Genomic DNA, 22851 nt, shown 5'->3' with positions numbered 1-22851 from the left:
TTCTCTCTCTGTTGAGGTACATACAAATCTACTTCTACTCTAGGATAAAGGAGATTTCTTCTACATAACAAGCTTTCATGTTTTCCTCCCCCATCCATTTCCTGGGTTTTTTTCTGAGTAGATTTTCTAAATATGTCTCATATATTAAACTGCCACAGCCTATTCTTCAGTAATCCAAATGAGGAATGTTTCTCTGCACAAAAAGTATTTGTTGATAGAATACCTAAGCTAGATTTCTTGTTAAGAATTAGTAATAGGGGCAGGTAGGTGGCTCAGTGGAGAGAGCACCGGCCCTGAAGTCAGGAGGACCTGAGTTCAAATCCGGCCTCAGACCAAACACTTGACACTTACTAGCTGTGTGACCCTGGGCAAGTCACTTAACCCCAACTGTCTAAAAAGGGGGGGGGGGGAGAATTAGTAATACAAAAAGGAAACCAAAACAATAATGGTCCCAAAAAATAGATGATGAAACATCCCTCCCTCAAACATGTGAAATAGAACTTTGTATATTAAGACCTGCCCTTAATTTTTTTTAAATGTTTTTGTTAAAAAGGCAGACCTGTAACAAAATTTGCAAAAGGCATCAGTTAAACTTACTTTTAAAACAATTAATGATACTTTTTCTTTTTATGGTTTGAGAAAAATGGCTCATTTTGTTATGGTAACTATGAAGAGCAGTTCCTATTAGTATGCAAACCTGGTAATGTACATCTAGTATGAAACCTTTAGTTTAAAGGGATCCCAACTCTCTCTCCAGGGGTGAGACTGTTGGGTTCCTTGTATCACCTTAGTAAGTTGTATCTGATGCATGTTTTTGATTACCTAAGCGGAATACAATAAAGGCTTCTGAGAATTGCAATTACACTCAGTGCCAAAAGAAGACCCTTTCCTTTGGGAGGAAGGCCCCATCAGCTTCTATTAGTCCCAGTAGAGAAAGAATTTTACTCAGACATGCTATGCATCTTCTAATGACAGGCTGGCTAAGGCAAGTTCTATTCTCCCAAGTGCCCCTCATTAGATGCTACCTAGTAAACTCCTATATTCCATCACCTCAGGGAAGCAGCAGGAGAATCGAAGGAGCTTCCCATGTGACGCTAAAATAATTTTTCTACTTATAACCAGCCTACATATAATCACTTGACACCAGGGAGTTTGACTGACCCACTTTTTTTTCCCATACCCATCTAAGCCAGCTTCTGATGTCCTTTGGGGCAGGGGCAATAAAAAAAACAAAGAGTAAAAAAGAACAAGATGACCAAATTCTAAAAATATCTCCCTAAACCCTCCAGATTAAAAGTATTAGAGAAGTCTGCTGGAAATAGAGATTCCTTTCTTGAAAAGTTCAATTATTATATCACCTAACCTCAAGGATTTAGCCCTCAAGTGAACAGAATGACTTAATGTGACTAGCAGAAGGAAATGGGGGGGGGGGGGGCGCGCGCGCGCCACCATTTCAAGAATACTGAAAAACATCTGTATCATTTAGCAATCATACTCAGGTATGAGGATGGAGGGTGGGGAACAACTTTTAAATACTTAAGTAAAGCTTTTTTATAACTTGCAGTATTGCTTTTAAATAGAACATATTTAAAAGTACATATTTAAAAGTTGTATCTTTATATATTTATGTATTATAATACACTGGAATCCATAGGAACATGGATTTACTTACCCAAGTAAATTGTATCTAATATAATCTCTTCATTTTAAAGATGAAAAAGCTGAGGCCCAAAGAGTCACACAATTAGCCCAAAATCACAATATGTAACAGAGTCAGAATTAGAACTTGGACGTTGTGACTCATCTAGCTGCACTCTTTCTACTGTGCCATCTGCCTCTTTTTTTTTTGAGGGAATGGGGAGAGTGGAAGGGAGAGACAAAATCTAGGTACACAGTACATTTTTTTAAGAGACAGAGCCTAATTTCTTGATCACAGAGACTGATATTTTCATTTTTATCACAAGTTAGTGGTCATTTGTCTGAATAATCAAATACCAAGTCCATAGTCAGAAATATGCCTAAGTGAGGGTGAGGGTAAGGGGGAGCAGACAGGAAGGAAGGGAGAAATTGAGATCAATGGTTTACAGCAATGCATTGTAGCACTGGAGCAGAAAGCCATAAAATTTTAGAGTTGAAAGGAACCAAGCAGCAACTTTTATATATGAAGATATTTAGTCCCAAAGAAGTGTTGGTTTTTTTAAGCTAATAAAAGTAATCTTCTATTCCTAATCTTTCTTGTAGTAATAATCCTACTACTCCACATATATGCGTGTGTGTATGTATGTGTATGTATATATATATATATATATATGAAAAAGTATAAAATTCTCATATAAACATACGTGTATGTGTGTATATGCTATTACTCTATTTGTATATAAACATATATATACATACATATATAAAAATGACTATGACAAATAAAAGTAAAGAATAAAATAAAATTGAATGTTGTATAGATCAAGCTCAGTCTCAAAACAGATGAGAAAAAGCAATTTTATCAATTCACTGCATTAGTGGAGGAATATGAGTGTGGAATACTTCACATACTGTCAGGATCAACTGATGTGCTAGCTGGTCTTGCTTAAGTCTTCATTTTTCAGCTTAGTTATAAGGAAAAGCTCAGAAGGTAAACGATGAAAAGAGTACTATATTCATAAATTAACATAAATTCATGTAAAGGAACAAAAAATTATTTTTTAAAGATATGACTAAAGATCTAGCAGGCACTAATCTCAAAGTATATTATAAAGCAATAATTATTAAAAATCATATCATTATAGATACAAAAAAAATTAAGTTACATGGTAGCAAAGAAACTGCAACTATTTTTTAGAAGATACATATTATGATTACGACGAATTTATACAGGAATGCAGAACTGATTATATTTTTGGAAAACTAGAAATATAAAAGACCAAATTAACAAAAACAATAAAAAACATAATATCAACAGATGGGAAAAAAATATCAAAAAGCACAAAAATACCTAAATATGGTAAATAATATCTACCTAAAACCAAGAGTCAACATTAATTGTAATGAACAATAAAGACATTTCCATTAAAATCAGGGGTAAAGCAAGAACATCCATTATCACAATTACTATTTTTTTTATAGCTTTAGAAATCCTTGCTACAGGAAAAGGACAAGAAAAATAAACTGAGGTAATTGGTATAAGTTTAGAGGGAAATGAAGTCATCCTTTTTTGTAGAAAATAATAGTTTTAAAGTATCCTAAAGACTTAACAAAAAAAATGTACTGAAAGGATTAATAACTTAAAATAGCAATATTGAAAATAAATACAAATTACTAGCCATTATTATTATTATATAGTATAATTTATATAACATTATATATTGTTATACTGCAAGTCTTTATATTATCAGCAAAGACCAGTAGGGAGAGATGGAGAAATTCTATTCAAAATAACTACAAAGTATACAAAATATCTGGAAGTACATCTACCAAGAAATACTCAGGAATTACACAAATATAACTAAAAAACATTCTTTAACAGAAATATATATCTAAACAATTCAACATGCCCATGGTTGGGATATGCCAATATAATGAAAAATGATATTACCTAAATTAATTTACTTATTCAGCGTCCTACCTAACAAAGGGGCCCAAGCATGGTGGCACACACCTATAATCCTTTGCTCCTGGGGAGGCTGCAACCAGTAGATCACTTGAGTTCTTTACTTTGCCTAACCACAGTTAGATTGCAACAATAAGGTGAGCCACCACAAGCATAGGGTCACCAAGGTGCCTAAGAGGGCAAACCAGCCCAGGTTGGAAATGCAGCAGGTCAAATGCAATCAGCAATAGGATTAGGTTGTTTGAGCAGCCACTGCACTTCCTGCTTATGTGAAATAGAAAAACCTGCCCTCTCCTCACACCTTCCCCCAAAATAAAAGGAGGTCTACTTTATAGAATAAGATAAAAATAGTAACAAAATAGTGGGGGATGCACGCAGTTGTCCCAAGTCTCTCAAAGGAAATACGGAAAGAAGGGGAAAAGGGATCTAGAAGTACCAGAACTTATACTACGGAGTAGTAATCATCAAAATTATTTAGTCTTGTTGAAAACTAGAAGAGGTGACCAATGGACAGACTAGGATCACAAAGACACAAATAGGAAGAAAAAAGGAATACACTTGGAAAAAAATTAAGACAAGTAAAGAAGAATTTACTAAAGGCCATGTAATCAAGATACATCAGAAGAGTATATAAATATAGAGTGGGAGAAAGGAGAAGAAAATGCCTAGTAGTGGATGATATAAATAGACAGGGACAGGAATCTAACAATGTAAAAGAACATTAAAAAAAAAAAAGCTGAACAGTGTGAAAGCTTGACCCACAAGAAGAGAAGGTACCTCCCCCCAATTTACAGTGGTAGGAGTCTAGGTAAGTCACTAGATCTATTATCAGATTTTTGTAATGTCTTGATTAGGTTTAGTGAACTCTTGCCCGTCGTCTCTTATCTCCTGCTTTTTTCTGTTTGTTTTTCTTACTGTTATTGTTATAAAGGCTCTCTAGGAGAAGGTAAGTGAGGAATATATAGGGAAACTGTAGGTAATTTTTAAAGTTATCAAGACTTTATAATTTTTAATGTTTTTTTTAAAGTGAATATAAACCAAACAATACATCAGTAAAAATGTCAACATGCATTTTTAGATATTGGTTAGTTATTAGTCAGTTATTATCTACTTTCCTGCCAACTTTATCCATAAGACATGTATATTCACAAACTTTTTAAAAAATTTAATAAGCATCCATGCCTTATTCCTATTTTAATTACAATTTAAGAAATCAAGAGAAGAAAAAATTTTATGTGACCTGTCTACAATATTATAGCTATTTGGTAGTATCCTAATGAGCTCCACAGAAATGAAATGATGATACTTGCTTCAGATCTTGCTTCTGCTTTTTCTGCTGTTGTTAATATTTTAATTTAGGTATTGACCTAATTGTGGAAAATGTGGCTAACATAATTCTACTTAAATAGACCCTGAATGTGAATGCCAACCTGAAATTCAGTCAACAATTGAAAAATATATTGCTGTCCATTTTTCTCAAAATTTGAACTCAATAGATTCATTAAAGTAATGTGGAATGCATCCCAACAGTTTCAGTGCTCTCACCAAGTCCTTTGAAGTCTGGAACAAGAGGCCTTGGGTTTTCAAAACCCACTTGTGAGAGTTAAGATCAAAATTAGTGCCACCATAAAAGAATAAAAGACATGGTGTACAATTAATACAATTCCAGCCTAAGCTACATGATAACATTAGTTTTTAAAAGGGAAGGGGGGGGGAAAGTAATGAAGGCATGGACATAGATAACAACTTCATATAGGAGTTTAAACTGGTTAAATCAACTGCCAACTGCATTTGTCTGCAAACACTTGACTTCCCACATAAAGATATATGGCAGCAAAGAGCAGCAACAATTTAGAATGTAAATCTGTTTGTAAAATCTTAAGGAGAGAAATCTTAGAAAGACATACATACAGTGGAAGTTTGTGAAGAGCATCATCTTATAAAACAGCCTGAAGTAGAGGAAGAGAAAAAACATTTAAAGCAAACTTGGCCAGAGACATAACACCAAACAAAGTCATCCCAAGGGCATTTAAGAATGAAACTGAAAAGAGGACAGCAGACAAAAGATGGGGAAAATACACAAAGATTTTTATAGCAAGCATTCTTCACCATTAGGGACAATGGAAACAACATTCTTGGCCAACTCCAAATGTGTTATGAAGTAGAAATCACATTGAAGAAAACAAAAGAAAAACTAGCTCGTATAGACCAAGTATATACAGAGGAGATCCATAAAGGAGGTATCAATTTTGAGGGTACTATGGAACTAATAACAATCCATGTGCCTACTTTTGTATCTATATAAAAATTTTATGAGAATAATCAACACAGCATCAAGGGCATTTCTGAACAGGATATCAGAAAGGAAAAAGCAAGTTTTCACAACTAGAACACATCACTGCCTATGACAGTGAGATCACAAATCCAACTGCGTATGAGTATTTGAGTCGTTGGGGAAACAGCTAGTCTCAGAACTGATTCACCAATATCTCTCACAAGTATTCCAATTTCAATTTCCAGCTTAACACCAGAAAGTTAAGTTCTAAAATCCAAAACCAGATTTATTACCTAAAATTTCTTAGGGACAAAGAAATAATGGAAACTTTTCTTATGTCCTACTGAAATAATTTCTAGTACCTTTTTTTTGGGGGGGGGGTTGTGTAAGGCCAAAAATGCTACACATTTAAAGCTAAATCACAGTAATTGGAGGAAACTACTTCTTCTAAAGCCTATTTGAATTTCATCTAGTCTATTTAACTTCCTTAGGTCTCCCTGCTTGCCCCTCAGTGACTCTTCTTTCGAACAAATGACAAATTAACAACATTCCCAAGGGGCAGATCTGACCACACAGCTCATAAAACTCAAGATATTACTGCAGCTTGAGACATTTTTTTGACCAATGTGGGGATTTTGATTATGTCATATTTGTTACAAGGGTTTTATTTTTCTTGTTCTTCTCTCCCCTCCCCATCCCCACCCCAATTGTGGAGGATGGGGAAGTCTGGGAATAAATACTTAGTAATTGGAGGGGGATTTTTTTTAAAAAAAATTTTGTTGCCTCATTTATCCTCTATGATAAAATCATAACCATTTTTAAAAGCCCTTTACAATCAGGATTATACACTGAAATCCCCCTCAAGTTCTATAACTTCCAAAAGAACTGGCCTAATTTGCTTTTACCATATGATATTCTTTCCCTGATGTCCATTCTTTTACAGTGACTATCCCATGCCTGGAATGCTCTCCCTAACCCCTTGATCTTCCCATCAAGAGCTCAACTCAAGTTCTACTTTACGACCTCCTTTATGAGGCCATTCTTGATATACCCAAGTTGTTAGTGTTCTTTGCCAATATTCATTTGGTTATTTCCCCTGCTCTGATTTGACCTTCCTCCCTTTTCTAATCTCAATCCTATAGTTACCCAAAGCAGGAAGGCAGGCAGGCAGGCAGGCAGGAAGGAAGGCAGGAAGGAAGGAAGGAAGGAAGGCAGGAAAGCAGGAAGGAAGGAAGGAAGGAAGGAAGGAAGGAAGGAAGGAAGGAAGGAAGGAAGGAAGGAAGGAAGGAAGGAAGGAGTATTAAGTGTCTACTACACACTGTGCTAAACACTGGGAATGCAATCAGAACTGGAGAAAGCAATGTGTTTTTAAAAGTTCAGAGACAAGGCAGATAGAAAGACCCATAAGTCCTAATGGTCTTCAAGGTATAGCAGGCAGACCAATATGGTAAGGCTTGGAGGACTTCAGTACAAGTGGAAGCGTAGGCAAGCCCCAATAGTCTTTCATTCAGTGAAAGGGCTGTAGTTTTTGACTCCCAGCACATTCCAATGGCTGTTTTTCCATTCCTCCCCTCCCCCCAGTTATTTGTACCTAACCTTCACAAGCCTGGATGAGGTCTGGAGTCCTCTATTCTAATTCCTAATTATCTTGTCTTATTGATGCTCATCCCTTACCATGATCCAACCCTGGATTACTTGCACCATCTACCTCCTGAACTGAGCTAGAGGAAGCCACACAACCATGCTAAGTACATACAAATTTATGTTATCCATCTTCAACTTAGCCCCTCATGGCGACAAGGTAATCCTTCTACTCCTCCCTGATTCTTACTTTCCACAGAAGCTATTCCAAATCTTCTCTTCTCTTCTGAAGCCTCCTATACTACCTTCTACCCCACATCTTAGCTGAGGACCTTATCTCACAACTTTACTAAGAAAATTGTAGCCATTAGACATTAGTTCCCTTACTTACCTTTTTCTTCATCTCAAAATCCCATAACATCATCCTTTACCCTCCCTTCCTTTCTTCCAATCTCTCTGATGAGGCAGCCCTTCTTTCCAAAGCCAATTCCTCTATCTGTGCCCTTCATACAATACCCTCCCATCTTTTCCGGTAAATTATGATCTCAATCATCCTCCCTCTATCTCTCAAATCTTCATTCTCCTCCTTAACTACTATTTCCTTTCTGACTGCCTTCAAACAGTCTCGCATCCTCCTTCCTACATCTTCGTAAGCTACTGTAGCTCTCTCTCTCTCTCCTCCCTTCTTCAAACTCCTAGAAGAAAAACTATTTACACTGATTGTCTCCCCTTCCTCTCTTCTCTCTTTTGCAATCTGACTTCTAAACTCACTGAACTGAAACTGCTGTGTCTAAAGTTGCCAGCAATCTCACATGCTAAATCAGATGAGATCTTTTCTTGGTAATCATTCTTGCCATTTTCCTACCTGTCTGCCTAATCAGTCTTCTTTGCTTGTTTGTCAGCCATGTCATGACTCTTGTGCATGTTCCACTAGGGCTAAGGGGTAGGTGGAACCTGCACATGTGGCCTTGAGGCCACAGGTTCCCCAACATTAGGCTGTCCTGGGTCATCTTCTATCTATCTACTGCTCTTCAGGAAACTCTTCAGCTCCCATGGACTTAATTAGCATCTATGCAGGTGACTCCCAGATCCATATATCCAGTATCACTTCCTTAAGTTTCAGTCTCATATCACCAACTGATCACTGGACATTTCCAGCATGATGTCCTAGACATAAGTTAGGTCTGCAAAATCACTGCCTTTCTCCCTAAGCCCATTAGACCCATGATTTCTATGGATAGGAAAGGTCCTAGATGTGGAAAACCAACGCGGATCAATGCTTTCACTGTAACTTACACTATTTAAAGAAGTGCCCACAACATTGAGCAGTTTAGTGATTTGCTGAAGGGTCCCAGGGCTAGTATATATCAGAGGTAAAGGCACATTTCTGCCAAAAGCATCACCATTCTTTGAGTCTCTTAGTTTTACAAGATGATGTTATCTTCAAGTCCTCACTATTGCTTCACTTGACATCAGTTGCCAAATCTGATTGTTTCTACTTCCACAATATCCCTTGCATCTAATCTATATTTATTAAGTGCCCAAACTAAAAGGTTGTTGTCCTTCTTTCTCAAAGAGAACCAAATTGACATCACTATGTCTGAATCAAAGTACAAATGTGTCCAACTGTGGCTGATCAGACCAATACGAGCTTGGAAGGCTCTACCACATGTTAGACACAAATAATCCACATGAATTACACGCATTCCTTCTTTCTACTCATATAGCTAATAATTAAGTTGAGGCTCTCCTAATCCTTGGCTTAAGACCAGGGCTTCTTAAACTTTTTCCACTTGCAACGCCTTTTCACGTTTCAGGAACATCTGTCTGTTGGTGCTGCATGGGCGTGACAGCACATGCAGTACAAATTACACATGTGTGTTCAAGGCTGCAGTGAAGTTATATGATGCAATATGCCTCATATTCATTACGCATATGATTTTTAATGTTTGGTCACTTGTGCATTCAGAAACCTTTTACTGTTGCCAAATTTTTCACAACCCCATATGGGGTCATGACCCATAGTTTAAGAAGCGCTAGCTTAGACTAATGCACAGCCTTCTAACTGTTCTAGAGCTCCCACTCTAATCCATTCTCCCACAAAGCTGCCATTTCCAAATGCAGAGATGTAAACTTCTTACTCCCCTACTCAAATTTCCAGTGGCTCCCTAATCAAATGTAGCATTTTGTTTTCCTCATAAAGCCTTTCACAATCTAGCTCTAACCTAATTTTCTTAATCATTATACATTCTTTCCCCTTCTTACATTCTATAATCCAGCCAAAATGGCCTTCTGCATTCCTCACACACATATAGTACACCATATTTCTCACCTCCATGCCTTGCAATGACAACTGCCTCATGACTAGAATGATATTCATACTTGGTTCCGCCTTACAGAAGCCTTCTTTTCTTTCAAAATGCAGCTCACTCTTTACCTTCCACATGAAGTCTTTCCTAATTAACTCCTAGTACCCTCCCTCCTTATCTTATATTTAACTACCTTGAATTTAATATGTATATATTTATCCTGAATATTATTCTGTCTCTGGTAGAATTTAAGTCCCTTGAGAGTAGGTGTTCTTTATATTTGTATCTCCAGTGTCTCACAATTCATAAGCATTTAATAAATGCTTGATAACTGAATGAAAATAGCACTAGTTCTTCCTGCCTCTGACACTTACTAATTATGGGACCTTGGGCAAATTAGAAGTCTCTGGGCCTTTGTTCCTTCTTCTGTGAAAAAGAGGTTGGGTTAAATGGTCCCTAAGAACCCTTCCAGCTCTAGATCTGTGATGAGATCTCAAATTCTATCTCCTGAGTAGAATATAAGTTCCTTCAAAGCAGAGTTGCATGTGTTTTTATCTCAGGTACCTAGAACACAGTAGGCACTTCAAAAAAAAAGCTTTCTGACTGTTAATTATGTGAGTAGGCCTACTGGTTAATAGCATATTATATCTATCTAGATATAATATCCAAATATAGCACCATCTCATAAGGGTGGCCTCCATGTTATTATCTTTACTATGCTTCAAAAGGTACACTCCAGTTCTCTTATGGGTAGGGCAGTTAGAAGAAAGACCCGAGTTCAAATCTAGCATGAGGTAGTTCTAGCATGAGATAATGAGATAATAACTGTAAGGCACTTAGCATAGTAGCTAACACATTTGTTGTTCAGTCCTGTCTGACTCTTCGTGACCCCATAGACCATAGCACACCATGGGGTTTTCTTGGGAAAGATACTGGAGTGGTTTGCCATTTCTTTCTCCAGTGGATTAAGGTAAACAGAGTGACTTGCCCAGGATCACACAGACAGTAATTGTCTGAGGCTGGATTTGAACACAGGTCTTCTCAACTCCTGGCCCAGCCCTCTATTCACTTAGCCACCTAGCTGCCTCAGCTGGCCCATTATGAAGCTGCACCGCAGGAACTTAATAAAATGTTAACTGACTGACTCTGAAGGATAGTCAGCACCATACTGCATTTAATAAGATGAAATTCATTTAGCATAATATAAAACCTTACTTTAAAAATAAGCTGCAGGAAGACAAGAAAAGGGAGCTATTCTGAAAAGGATTCATAGGCTTTATTAGAATACAAGCTCAACGAATCAGCAGCGTTAACATGGTAGCCAAAAAAGGTAATGTGATTTATGGCTGAATTAAAGAGGGCTAGAGCTTCCAAGAACAAGAAGGAAATATGTTTTTCTGAACTCTGTCCTTTTCATCTGTAGTACTATCTCCTATTCTAAATACCAAGATTTCAGAAAGATAATGAAGAGTTGAAGATTGTCCTGAAGAGGGCAGCCAGAAGGATAAAAGGCATCAAACCTTTGTCAAATGAGCTGAAGGCCCTAGGGATGTTTAGCCTGGAGAAGAGAAGGCTAAAGGGGGATAAGATATCCATTCAAGTATACAAGAACTATTTTGTGGAAGAGGAATTAGAATGGTACTATATGGCCCTCAACTGGGAAAAAACAGTAACAATGGGCAGCTTAGGAAGAGGAAAATCAAGGTTTGATGATAGGGAAAATAGGTTTGTTTAGGGGCAGTTTGTTTAGTGTCACAGGGGAAAGAGCACCGGCCCTGGAGTCAGAAGGACCTGAGTTCAAATCTGGCTTCAGATACTTAACACTTACTAGCTGTGTAATCCGGGGCAAGTCACTTAACCCCACTGCCTAGCCAAAAAAAAAAAAAAAGATTTTTTTTTCTTTTTTTTTTTGTAAGAAAGAAAATAGGTCTGTTTAAAGTAGACAGAAGTATTGTAGGTGTTCAAACTGAACCGTGTCAAGTGTGCTTTGGTGGGAATTCCTTTCAGTTATGGATTAGAACTGGAGAGCCACTGAGGTTCCTTCCATTTCTAAAATTCTGTGGCTCTGTTCCCCATGTTAAAAGCGAATTTCCTCTTCACCTCTGCCTTCTTAAGAGAATGCCTCACTTCCTTTAAAGTTTAGCTTAAGTGACAGCTCCTGTAGGAGATCTTTTCTGATTCTCATATTGTTCTAGTACTAGCATCTCCTCCCATAGTGTTTCGTATTTAATTTATATGTGCACATGTTGTTTTCCCCCTTACTGGGAGAATTAGCTCCACTAGAAAAGTGGCTTTCATTTGTTTCTGTGGTGCCTGCCCCTATGTTTGGCAACAGTAGGTGCTTAGTAACTGCTTACTGACTGATTGGTTCTCTTTTCCTCACTGTAATGTAAATAATACAGAGTATAAGATACTCCTAATCTCCTTGTTGTACCAAGGTAATCAATTCCAACCCAAACAGGCTTAAACCAATACTCTAATCATGTTCCTATTAACAACTACAGAAAGGTCAATCTGGATATGATTGAGATGCCGGAGAGCCACCTGCCCTCACCTCTAAACCAGGAATTGTGTTGCCCATTAACTGCCTTTTGCCATTAATAATATAGTAGGCAAAATAGGAAGCATAGCCTGGGTCAGTCTGATACTGAGTTATATAATAAAGGAAATATACACATGGGCAAAAAGGAAAAGAGGGGGAAGAGGGAAGCAAAGTAAATTATATATCCCAATGCAAGGTGATCTCCATGACTTCGTAGAATTGCTAAGACCCATGACAGGAATATGGCTTTGCAAGAGCACATTTTATTGGGGTAGCCAGGTGGTACAGTGGATAGAGCATGGGCCCTGATGTCAGAAGGACCTGAGTTCAAATCTGGCCTCAGACCAAACACTTTACACTTACTAGCTGTGTGACTCTGGGCAGGTCACTTAACCCCTAATTGCCTTTAAAAAAAAAAAACTACAGACAAGAGTACACTTTATTTAAAAGGGTATTGAAGTAGCATTATAGATAAGAGTGCAAGGCCTGGAGTCAGGAAGACCTGAGTTCAAATCCACCTTCAACCATTTGTTTGTCTCAATTTTCTCATCTGTAAAATGAGCCAAAGAAGGAAATGGCAAAATACTTCAATATCTTTCCCAAGAATACCCCAACAGGGGTCGTAAAGAATTGTACATAAATGAAAACCACCAAACAACAATTTTATTCAAAAGGAAAAGGATAGAGAAGAAAAAAAATGTATAACACTATTTGGTAAGCCCAAGAGCCTCAGAAATAGAAGTGTCCCCCTCAGAAAATTTAAGCCCTGCTTCATGCCCCTCCCCCAAGGCATCATCCAGGGAGCACCCTGCCACTGTCGCCAATGCCACCACCACCAACTACCACCACCATCCGCCTCCAACAGAGGTAGAGAAGGAAACTAGACAAGAGGCAACAAGGTACCCTGAGGGAAATACAAGGGAGAACACTTTCAAGGAAGGTCAAATCACTGCTACCATCAATGCCTTTCAGACCCTAGTAGAGACAGCCCAGGACCCTGTGCCTGTTACCAACCCATCCCCAGACCCCTAGCCTCGTTTCCAGTCTGATTCCCGATAAATATTAAGAAGGAAAACTACCTTTAATAGAACATGGATCCAGCTTTGCCACCACCATCAACTGCCATGGACAGGCAGGTAAGCCCAAGGGCCCCAGAAAGATCAATGCACATAAGACCACTGGCTATGCTTCCAACCCAACTCCTACAGCCATTAATCAATCAGGCAGCAACCCTTGTGGACAGGTGATCTGGCAACAGCTTGGGCAGGTAATGCAGCCCCAAATTAGCCACAGTGAATAAAAACCCAGATAAGAAAGTTCTCACCAACCAAGTCCTTGTTACCACCAAATAGTTCAAAATCAGAAACTGATATGGTGTTATAATGTAAATGACATTAAAGATCCACTGCCATACGCCTTGCTGTTGCACCCTAAGAGCCACTCGCCTACAGCTGAATCCTTTTATATGTATTGTCTCCCCCATTAGAAACTGAGGCCCTTGAGAGCAGGGACAATCTTGCTTTTTTCTATTTGTATCACCAGAGCTTATCAAAGTATGCTGCACATAGTATGCCATTAAGATATGTTTTTTTTTCATTCATTCATAATAAAATGAACAAAGACCAATTGGAGAAAGAATAGGAAAGAACCTTTGGGAAAAGATCAATATGGCAATATAAACAAAAGCCACATAAACAATTAGAACAAGAGAGGACTAGGAACTTGATACAAAGTTGATGATACTGAAAACAAAAGATTCAAAAAAGTCTTATACAGTAGATAAGGGGAACTTAAATTATCTGGACACCTGCAAAACTCTCCATCTGCCAAAATCAGAGAAGCTTATAACTTACTGATTCACCTTCATGATTTCATTCTTCAAAAACTAGAAAAAAACCAAACAAAATCTTTTACAACTATAGACAGTTTTGAATTTATTCAATTAAAAAGCTTTTGCAAGAATAAAATCAATAAAAGGAGACAAATATATGCATCAAGTGTCATCGATAAAAATATCCAAAATACATATGGAATTAAATACAATATCTAATACCAAGAGCCATTCTGAATAGGTAAGTAGTCAAAGAATAGGAACAAACAGCTTTCAAATTCAGAATTATGGACCATTTTGACCATGTGAAAAAAAGTCCATATCATAAACAAGGAAAATGAAATTTCAAACACCTCACCCAATGAAAATTGGCAAAGATGACCAAAAAATGGGAGGCAATGTTGGAAAGGCCATGGGAAGATAGAGATACTAATATACTATTAGCAAAACTATGAAGTAGTCAAACTGTGCTTATTTGAAATTATGCAAGAAAAGTGACTAAGCTACTGTATATATAGCCTTTCACTAAGCAATACCACTACCGGTCATATACCCCAACAAAATCAAAGACAGACAAAAGGTCCAATATGTACCAAATATTAAAGTACTATTTTTATAATATAGAACTGAAAACAGAGCAGGTGCCCAATGATGGGAGAAAGACTTAAAAAGCAATGGTACATGAATGTAATGGAGTATTATAGTTCAATTAGAAAAGACAAATGAGAAATTCTCAAAAACAAAGGAAGAGATATATGAAACAGTGCAGGAGAAAAAAAAATACAAATTCAACAACGTAAGTGAAATGAATACTTAAAGGTACCAAAGTACTTAAATAAAATGTCACTGAAAGTCTGACTCCAATACAGCTAATAGAGCATGCCTTTCCTTCACAGCAAAGAAGCAGAAGACTATGAAGATATAGTATACACTACTGGATGTTGTCACAGCTTTCAGTGTTTTGCTTAATTGTTTTTCTTTGTCACAAAGACAATGTTTCAGTTGAATAAAGGGAAAAGAGTTGAAATGGTTGTGATGTACATCAATGAACTAACAATGAAAGATTAACTATAGGGGTGGGGGAGAGGTGAGAGATACAGGAGGGCCCCCCCAAAAAAATAAACTTTATATTAAAAGGGACAAATAAAAAAGTTATAGAATAGCCCAGATCTCCCACATAAAACCCGAGAAGGGCCCCCCAAAAAAATCTATGATGGAGAAAACAAAAGAAATAGAAACAAGTTCCTTCATCCAGACCAGGCCAGAACTGCACAAAAAGATGCCAGCAGACACTGCCAGACATTAGTCATATCAGAGAGGCCACTTCAAATTCCAGTAAAGATGTCAGAAGCTGCAAAAGCTGAAGGAGGGCTCATTTAAGGGAAATCAGCCCAAATTCTGGTTAAATGAGCTGGAACCCAGGGATGGGCTTCCACAATTGAATCCAGCACAGGCTTCTACCGTTTATTGTAAGCTAGTTGGTGTGCTCAATAGGGAGATCCCTAGTCAAAGGGTACCTTAATTCAAATACCAACTTTGACCTTTTAGAACAGAAGCAAAGCACAAAGCCAATCTCCACAGATCAATGTACAGGGAATGTACAGGGAGATCTAGCCGGATATGTTCTTCTGGGAACATGAAGAGATGCAAGAAAAAAAGCCAAGTCAGTTTCAGAGCATGCATTCTATGGGGTCTTTAAAGAGGTCTGAGACCAGTCTGTTCCCCAGCATGTGATAGGGCCATAACAGGGAACAGAATCAACTTCCTCCTGATTTGAGATTGTGCAAGGAAAAGGAGACAGAAACTAGTCTCCAAGGCCAGAATCCTCAGAGCACCATCAAAAGACTGAGAAATCCAAGGAGCGAGGCAGAGGATGGGGCCTGCCTCCCACACACATCATCTAGAACACCAATAACATCTAAAACAGTTTCATCCAGAATCTAGAGAGGAAAAGACCAAACCAGGTCTACACAACCCATCCAAGAGTTAAGTATCAAAGGCAACTGGCCAGAACACAAAGTCCCAATGACAGTACTATGGCTGGAAATACAAGTAAGCAGAAAAAAATAATGAACATTAAAAGCATTAAACAAAATGAAGGAATACTATGACTTAAGAAAAGTCCAAGAACCAAAAGAAGAGCATAACTACACAACTATAAATAAAACCTCAGAGGAAAAAAAGGGGGGCTTAGCAACAAGGACTATAAGAGTGACTAGAGAAGCAAGAAATGGAAAAAAATTGTGAGAGAGGTAATAACAGAGGGGGCAGAAGACAGAAAGGTATGAGACAGCAATAGTATACATAAAGGAGTAACACTGACAAGAAGGGACACCTCTTTTTCAGCAATTGGAATAAAGCAGGAGATGACAAAAGTTATTTATAAAATATATTTTGTTATTGTTTTATTTTTTAAAGACATTGCAAACAATGAGCAGAACAATTCAAAACCTGATTCTTGAGAAGGAAGAAATGGATGGCAGAATGAAAATGATTAAAACCTTGAGAGAAAGTGATCATTCAATCTTAAAATTTATAAGATGAAAAGAAAGCCAGAAATAGTTCGATGTGCACCTTGAATTTTAATAAAGTAGATTTCATCTAGATTTCAGGGAAAAAAAAGTTAAGGAAGGATCCCATTGCCTGATTCTACAGCGAAAGTTAGCAAAGGAATAATGCTAAGCTCTCGAAAATAAATTCTGACAACACAAAGAAAAGCCACTCTAAGATGAAAGAAAAGGGAAAGTTGCCTAGAAAGATCAGTGTTGCTATACAGAGAACTGAACCACCATTTTGGCTGGTTTTAAAAGGCATACACAGAAAATGAAAGAAAAGAAAGGCAATAGGAAGAAAATAAAAACATATCAGGAGTACAAAAACTCAAGAGATCAACTGAAGAAAACTAAGGACAATAAAAGGCCTTTTTAGGATACGATGGGCAGAATTACCGCCCAGGGTGGATAGACCATTTGTTAGGGTTTTAATTAACTTCTATAATTTCTAAGAAGAATTATTTTAAGAAGAAAAAGGCAGAAAAAATGGCTAATAAAAGATCTGAGACCCGAGATAAGGAAGGCAATAACAAGAGGGCACCTGCCTACCCTTACTATTATGTCAACTGGTACAGGTGAATCTCAATGGCAGACACCAAATAAACTGGTAGAAACTTGGAACCAAAGAAAAGCTTTGGGAAAACATCTCCCTCAAACTTCTTTGCAGAGGTAGGAGGACCTGCACATCACATTGATGTTTGTTGATTTTGTTAAATTTCCCCCACTTTTTTATTCTCTATTACAAGTATTGGCACTCTTATAGGGAATGCAGAGAAGGATACAATGGAAAATGTAGTTGGTATAACAATGAAAGATATCAATGAAAAAAAGTTTTAAAAGAACCTTCAGATATAAATTTGAAAGCACTGAGTGACCTTTGAATGACCATGGAGAAAAGAAGTACTACATAGCATGATGTGGCCAATAAAAATAGACTTGGAGTCAGGAAGAAAGAGATTCATATGCAGAATCAAAACACTGTATGAGCACAGTGCTAATATGTAACTGAATATATTTTTGCAGGGAAGAGAAAGGAAGTTGGGGAAAGGAGGAGCAGGGAAAGACCCAAAACAGACAGAACTGTGCCCAGAAAGAAGGGAAATGGCCAAGTACAGAGAGAATCAAAAATAAGGAAAATGGCCACATCTGCTATTATAGGAAGTTAATCATTATCTTTTTAAAGATGAAATCCAAGAAAAGATTAATTTACAAAACATCAAATATATTTATGATCTCATACAAAAAAGAATACATGTTTCCCTGCCCTTCACATCTGGAGTATCATATTCAGTAGCAGGTACCACATTTTAAGGACACTAATAAGTGAAGGTGTTCACAAAAAGGCTACTAGGATGGTGAAGTACCTGAGAATTAAACCATGAGGTCTAGTTGAAGGAACCAGGGTTATTTAACGTAAAGAAGACTGGACATAACACCTGACTTCAATATATGAAAGGCTACCACATTAGGGATTCTACTGGAACCCAGAGGGAAAAATTAGGAACAACAAGTAGAATTTTTAAAGAAGCAGATTTAGCCTTGATATAATGAAAAACTTCTAGCCAAAATCATTTAAAACTAAAATGGGAGGTACTAAGCTCTCCTTCACTAGAGGTCTTCAAGCAAAGACTAGTTGTTGGCTATGTTGTAAAAGAATTCTAGTTCAGGAATGAGTTGAGGTCTTCTATGGTAAGCTTAGCCCTGACAGTAAATAGATGCAGAATAAACACTGCGGGAGCCTGAGGTATTAAATTTCGCATACAGAATAGAAAGTAGAGGATTTCTAATAATCAATGATGAAGTTATCAGTATGAACCTTTACGAAGACATAGTAAGATCCCAGCTAAATCAGGTTATCTAGATCCTGAAGAACATTCATGATGAAATTTATCATCTTCGATCACCTATAGTAAGCATCATAGGAATAGTAAAAATATTAAGTGCCAGCAAAAGTGAAGGATGGTGTTCAGGTTTAAAGGTTGATGAGGGGAATCAATATGATGGGGTAGCAAGGAGAGCGAACTACATACCACATGCCCCAACTCCTCCAAAATAATCTAGATTCACAGAGCTTAAGCTTTTTCTACTTGTGACCCCTTCAACACTTCTTAAACTGTGGGTCACAACCCCATATGGCATTGCAGCCTAAAGTTTTAAGAAGTGCTAAAACCAGCCATACTAAGTCCTGATGGGAAAATTTTAAGAGAAACATTAGTGTGTCATTTTTCCTGCCCAAGTTAGCATAAGGACGTAAGACAGAGAGGTCTGCATACAATGGAGACAGGGTCTGGCCAAGACTGCAGTGCAGAACACACCAGTACAGGAAGAGGCTGTGAACCATAGCAAGAGGAGATCTTGGACGCATATGTAGCATCCCTCATGGAGGATGTGGGAAGAGGTGCCAAGTGGCAGCTATGTTAGTCACCACCCAGTGCCAGATCACCAATTCAGTGACAACTAAGTAGGAGATCTGTGCCCAGGAGTAGCATTCTAAATAAAGAGCAAGCAAACACTAAGCAGTATAACAAGTAAGGAAGAAATTCAGAAGCAAGGACAGTGGTAAGGCTCAGAATTCAGGAGCAGAACAGAGTTTCAGCTCAAACTTCTAGCCCAATCTGAAGCCTACAGAGGAATAACCAGAGAAGGAATTCCATACCCAAGAATGAGTATGGGAACTGCAAGGAAGCTTGCTTGAAGGAAGCCACAAAGAAGTAGTTCTGTCACTCTGAACCAGTACAGCTTCCCAACTGTCTAAAAGTGGCTGAATCTATCAGAATCTATTGTTGCTCAGACCTAAGCCTAGACAGGAACTTGCAAATCTCAGACTAGGGAGGGGGCAGTGATCAGATTTTACTCTAGATTAAAATATTTTTGTAGCAATGAAAGCTTAAAAAGGTCTCTAACCTGAACTATCCCTGAGATCCTGGCACATCTTTTCTAGGAATTCTGGTTAAATCTATGACCAAGCTGTGTTTTTCTTTGAGCATGCAATACCCAAGAATACAACAGCAGAACCATCCAAGAACTTCACTTCAAAAGTGCATGAGTCCACCAAGTCCAAAGTCAGGAAGTAGGCTGAAAGACTGAGCAAAATAAAAACAAATCTCATCACTAAAAGCTGGTTATGGTGACTGAGAAGCTCAAGACACAAACCCAGAAGAAAATGATGACTCAAAACCTCTACAAGCAAAGCCAGGTGGTGGGGGTGCAGGGGTACAGACAGGACCCCAGCTTGAGCCACAATCTCAACCTAGAACTCCTAGAAAAGATAAAACAACCAAAAAACATTTAAGAGCTAAAAAATCCTTTTATAAATTAAATGACAGCACTAAAAATAATACTGAAAAAGAAATTAGAGCTATAGAGGAAAGAATTACAAAGGAAATTAACAGGTTGGCACAAGAATTCAAAATCTTACTCAAGTAGCAAACTCTGTGAATATTAAAATGGGCCAAATAGAAGACAATGACTACATGATCAGACTAGAAGAATTTAGGGAACAAGGAGGGGGCAGAGAGAAAACAGATTATTATCAGTACTTTAAAGAGTATTCAGGGAAACAGCGTCATCACAGAGGAGACAGGTCTCACTGAGTACCAAAAGATGTAAAGAGCTGAAGAGGAAGAAATTTAAAATGAAATAAAGTTTGTTAATTATGTAATTCCAAGGGACACAGTGGAAGGTAAGGGGAGGGACGAGGTTAAAAGGAATTAACAGAGCCCTCGTGGGGACAGGTAATAGGGTCTGTACAGCCATAGGGACGGGTTCATTATCATGAGATAAAGGAAGTATTAAGGTGGGAATATCCATTTAAGAATGAGTACAGGCAGAATACCAGTGGTTGGAGAGAACTCTGTTGAGAGGGACAGGTGATTAAGCTGATCATCCATTACTTCCCTTGAATGGTCTAAACATTTATTAAACTCCTAATACAATCACTATACTGTATGCAGTTACTATTAAGATGAAAAACAGGAGACCCTGCCTTTGAAGAAGGTGTTAATTAAGAAAAGCTAGAAATGACCTGAGTGCCCAACAACTGAAGAATGACTGAATCATACTACATTAATGTTATACAATGCTGCAATATAATTTAAAAGCACAAATGAGGCACATGAGGAATTTAAATGAATGATTTTGAATGAAAAAAGCAGAGCAGTAACACTGTACATGCACTAAAGCTGTGTAAAAAGAAGATTTACACAAATACAAAAGTAAATGTGAAGGAGATAGTTAAGGGAAGGAGTAACTGAAAACGTGTTATAGATACTGGATGTCAATATTCATTTAAATACATATGTGTGTGCATGCACACACATACACACACACACACACTTGGGTTTTTTGTTAAAATTTCATAATAGAATTTTTTTACAAGAAAAAGACTTGCCTTTACATGATAAAAAGTACCTATTACTAGTACTGGCATTCAACATGCATGTTTTAAATGACATGAGATAAAAACCTTTTCTACACATGAAAGAACAACAACAAAAAAAGATTGTATGAAACCAACACATGAATGTTGTTCAATTTCTTATTAGTTTTGAAAATGGTAGTTTAATCATGTTATACTGGAAAGTATATTTAGATTAAAATTAATAAAGTTCTTAGAATTTTTTAAAAACCTATTCTTTTTTTTGATCTGTAACTACAGCTGTATGGTAGTATGGGTGTATGGTTAAAAACTGCCATTTTAAAAGTAAACCAAAATACCTCAGTTTTCATCTAGTGAAACAATAAAACTGCGACAAACTTCAGCCTGTGGCTGAAAGCTTAAATTAAATGAAAATACAATGGAAATACAGAGATCATCTTACCTGTACTCTCTGTTACAAATAATATTAACATATTAATAAATTTAAAATGGAAATTTTTAACAAAATAAATCTTTGCTTTTAAGGAAACTATTTCCAAGTGATAAAAAAGATCTGTCAAAACAAATTTATACCAAGTACACTGACCAAACAATTATCTGTGAGACTATAAAGAGAACATCACATTCATGTTGTATGCCACAAACCAAATATATGAAAATCCTGATTAAAAGTTGGGGAACTTTTACTGACAAGGAGATTCATCCTATGATTCCTTTAAATACTGAACTCCCTTATATCATTTAAATATGGTTTAGTTTACAATATAGGATTGACTATCTTTTAAAACAAGGTAAACTTATTGATTATATTAATTTGTTAAAAATCTCTGTTATCACAGTGAAAAAATATAATTGTTATCCTTTTGGCAGAAATGCAATCTACCAAGGCCATACCAACAAGAGTAATCTATTCAAAATGTGTGTAGGTATACTTCTTTTGAGGTTAACTGACCACGTTTTTAAACAGTTTATAAACTCAGGCAGGTAAAACCTGTCAGAGATTCAAACACAGCTGAACCACTCCAACTCAAAAGTGACACACAATCTGTTTAATTTTAGAGTTTGTAAACATTTTTTAAAAATTAACTACATCTCCCAACAGTATGAACTCAGGTACCAACATGACTACCTGAAGATAACGGTGGGTTGGTTGGTGGTTGTTGTCCTTCATTCTCAAAGAGGACCAACATGGCATCACTGTGCTGGAGTCAAGGTACAGTGCGTTCAAACTGTGGCTAATCAGACAAACGTGAGCTTGGAAGGCTCCAACAGCCCACGTGACCATTTGGAGTGGAAATGGCTCTAAACCTGAACATCTCACATTTCTTTTAAGCTACTACAAGTTTGCTTCACTCATAGAGGACAGCACCTTCTTTGATACAGGCACACCATATAGCCCATAAATAACAGCTACCCTTCTGGAGAATGGCGAAGTGAACAGGAAACCACCACAACCGACTACTAAATATTTCTCTCCTGACAGCTAATCATTAAATGTTTAATCTACAAAGTTAAAATATCAGTAGTAAATCAACTCCTGAAATTAAGGATATTCAATTATAATGAACAAGCTCAGGGTAGAGAAATAAACTGTAACTTTTTCATTGCTAGAATAAGCTCTTTTCATTTCAAAAGATCTTTTTTTTTTTTAAGCAACCTGATGGGTACTTACATGTAACTGTTCTAATTATACTAATTTTATTATTCAGATAATAAGGCTACTTCCAAAAGAAAAACATTTCTGTTGAATCATTTAAAATAACTAGGATAGCTTTCCCT

At 37.2% G+C, this 22851-nt stretch overlaps 1 protein-coding gene across 7 annotated transcripts in view; it reads right to left on the bottom strand.

The window, feature by feature from the left end:
• The window catches only part of DYRK1A (dual specificity tyrosine phosphorylation regulated kinase 1A), a 188235-nt gene that overhangs the window by 88632 nt on the left and 76752 nt on the right, over nucleotides 1–22851 (bottom strand). The window contains exon 3 of one of the 7 annotated variants that reach the window (XM_078146527.1): nucleotides 14165–14196. The exons of the other annotated variants lie outside the window; for them this stretch is intronic. The gene's annotated coding sequence lies outside the window, so the exon portion shown is untranslated. The remainder of the gene's footprint in view (nucleotides 1–14164; nucleotides 14197–22851) is intronic. 7 annotated transcript variants of the gene reach the window in all.

The sequence above is a fragment of the Phascolarctos cinereus genome, unplaced genomic scaffold (assembly GCF_003287225.1).
Source record: "Phascolarctos cinereus isolate Bilbo 61053 unplaced genomic scaffold, phaCin_HiC Scaffold_726;HRSCAF=1367, whole genome shotgun sequence".
NCBI lineage: Eukaryota > Metazoa > Chordata > Mammalia > Diprotodontia > Phascolarctidae > Phascolarctos > Phascolarctos cinereus.
This window is presented reverse-complemented; position numbering and strand designations above follow the sequence as displayed.